This window comes from Octodon degus, unplaced genomic scaffold, assembly GCF_000260255.1.
Source record: "Octodon degus isolate 3935 unplaced genomic scaffold, OctDeg1.0 scaffold00130, whole genome shotgun sequence".
In the NCBI taxonomy this organism is placed as follows: Eukaryota; Metazoa; Chordata; class Mammalia; order Rodentia; family Octodontidae; genus Octodon; species Octodon degus.
Window position 1 is genome coordinate 2,931,465 of NW_004524706.1, and position 2,590 is coordinate 2,934,054.

Sequence of the window (2,590 nt, forward strand, 5' to 3'; positions counted from 1 at the left end):
AAAAAAAAAAAAAAAAAGGATGTGGAGAAGGCAGGGGACATTAGGCGGGAAGATCCCAATGGACATCTCTGCCCGAAGTTCCCTGGCAATCTTCCATCTCAGAGGGGAGAGTCCTTGAAGCATCCGATGGAGATCCGGGTGTCTCCACGTGTCCCAAGAGCCGCAGCATTTCTTGTAAACTGAGCTAAGATCCTCCCTGAGAGCCGAGCTTCCTGCGGAGAGCAGGGCTTCTGCTGCGAGCAGGCTGGGACTGGGAGTCAGGCAGGTTCCAGCCTTGCAAACCCTCCTAGGTGAGATCAAGCCAGCTCATCACACTCCAGACTCCAAAACTGTTTCCTGTCCCCACAACAATTCTGCACGCAGATCATGTTCTCTCCTGGAGCTGCTTATTTCTCTGCATCCTATTTCTTAGTCTCTTCAATGAACTCTTTTTTTGTTTGTTTGGGGGTTTTTTTGTTGTTGTTTTGTTTTGTTTCGTTTTTTTGAGACAGGGTCTCGCTATACAGCTCAGGCTGGCCTCGAGCTCACTTTGTAGCCCAAGCTGGTCTGGGACTTGCAGTGATCCCCCTGCCTCAGCCTCCTGAGTGCTGCTGGGATCACAGACATGTGCCCCCAGGCCCGGCAATAAACTCTTCTTACACTCACTCCTAAATCCTAAGGATCTGAAAGATCCAGTCTCAGACTCCTCATTTTAAACTGTCTTATTTATGCCTTTGCATCTGGCCTCTGCTATTCTCTCCACGCTGAGTCCCTGGCGTGTACTGCAGCGCTGTTGCTGCACCTGCGCTCTAGGTCAGCACATGTACTGTGGCCCCAGCAGGCCTCGCCTCCAGACAGAGGAGCGGTCCCTGAAGCTGTGCACTCTGCTCCTCTCTGGGAATTGTCCTCAGCCTGGGAGCTGCCTCACCAGCTTCTGCTCACCTTCTTCATCTTGCCCAGGGACAACCCAGAGCAGGTGCCTTGTGGATGTATGAAATGAAAGGCATCTGCCCAGCGGGGATGGAGCTCAGTGGCAGAGCGCTTGCTGGGTGTGTGGGAAGCCCTGAGGTCACTTGTGAGCACTGCAAATATGAAAGATCAGACCCAGGTCCTTGCACTTACCAGACAGGCGCTTGTGCTGCTGAGCTATCTCCCTGGCCTGGTCCCTTTATCTTCATTTGCAACAACTCCAAATGGGCCATCCCAGTGCTGGAGCTCTCCGCAGATTAGCTGAGACCTCTGTTGCAACCACATCACAGGTCATCATCCCCCCCTCTGTCCAACCCCGCTACCTCTCAGTCCTTTACAGATGTTATTCTGAAGCACACGCCCCAGCAAATCTCATCACACAGATCTCCAGTTAAAACAGCACCCAACTGCCTACACCATCCAGGTCCTACTCTTGTCTCCACATCTCAGCATAAGTCTAGGACAGGCTATAAAGAATACATTAGTTAGTTCACATGCCTTACATAAATTCTTCATATAAATTCTTGGAACACATAAAAATATTAGTTTCTCAACCAGCAGTAGAAGCATATGCTGATAATCCCAGCACTCTGGAAAGCTGAGGCAGAAAGATTCAAGCCCAGCCTGGGCAGTTCACTGACTTAGCAAGACCCCGTCTCAAGCCAGGTGTGGTGGTGTACGCCTGTAATCTCAACACTCAGGAGGCTAAGGCAGGAGGATCACTGAAAATTTGAGACTAGCCTGGGCTACGAAGTAAGCTCAGGGCCAGCCTAAGCTGCATAGCCAGACCCTGTCTCAAAAAGACAAAGAAAAACAAAAAGTGGGCGTCAGCCAGGCATGGTGGCACACATCAGTAATCTCATCTCTCTGGGAGGCTGAGGCAGGAGAATTGCAAGTTCGAGCTCAGCCTGGGGAACCTAGTGACTTAGAAAGACCCTGTCTTAAAATAAGGCAACAAAGTTTGAAAAGGCTGGGGATGTAGCTCAGTGAGAAGGCTCTGGGCTGGATCGCAAGTGCCACACACATGAAAAAGGACAAGGAAGAAGAAAAGGAAGAGAAGAAGAATAAGAGAAGCAAGGGATATATTTCCTTTCCCCTTCAGTCTGGTGGGATTGTGACTGCCTTGACCCACAGAAGTGGAGGCAGTGATGAGTCATTATTGAAGAGCTCATGTAACTTCTAACAGGACCCTTGGGATGCTTCTTGGGAAACCTAGTTACTGTGGAAAAGTTTGATGCTGACATCTATCGAGTGTGGACATTACTCAGCAATCCCAGCTAAGCTCTTGGCCGACAGGAGCATTTGCCAGAACTGTGAATAGGCCATCAAAAATGTCAAGCACAGTGAATTTTCAGTATGATGTGTTATTTACTATTTAGTTATTGTGCTGAGGATTGAATCCAGGGCCTCCTACAGGGGTGGCAAGCACTTGACCCCTAGCCAACAACTGATGCAACATCATGTGATCCTTAAGCAAAATTTGCTAAGCCAAACCCAAATTTATTTCCTCTCTCAACAAACTGTGATCAAAATAAAATGGTTGGGGGATTTAGCTCAGAAGTGTAACACCTGCCTACCAAGCATGAGGTCCTAAGTTCAATTCCTAGCACCTCTCTGAAATTAAGTTTTATTAAAAATAAAA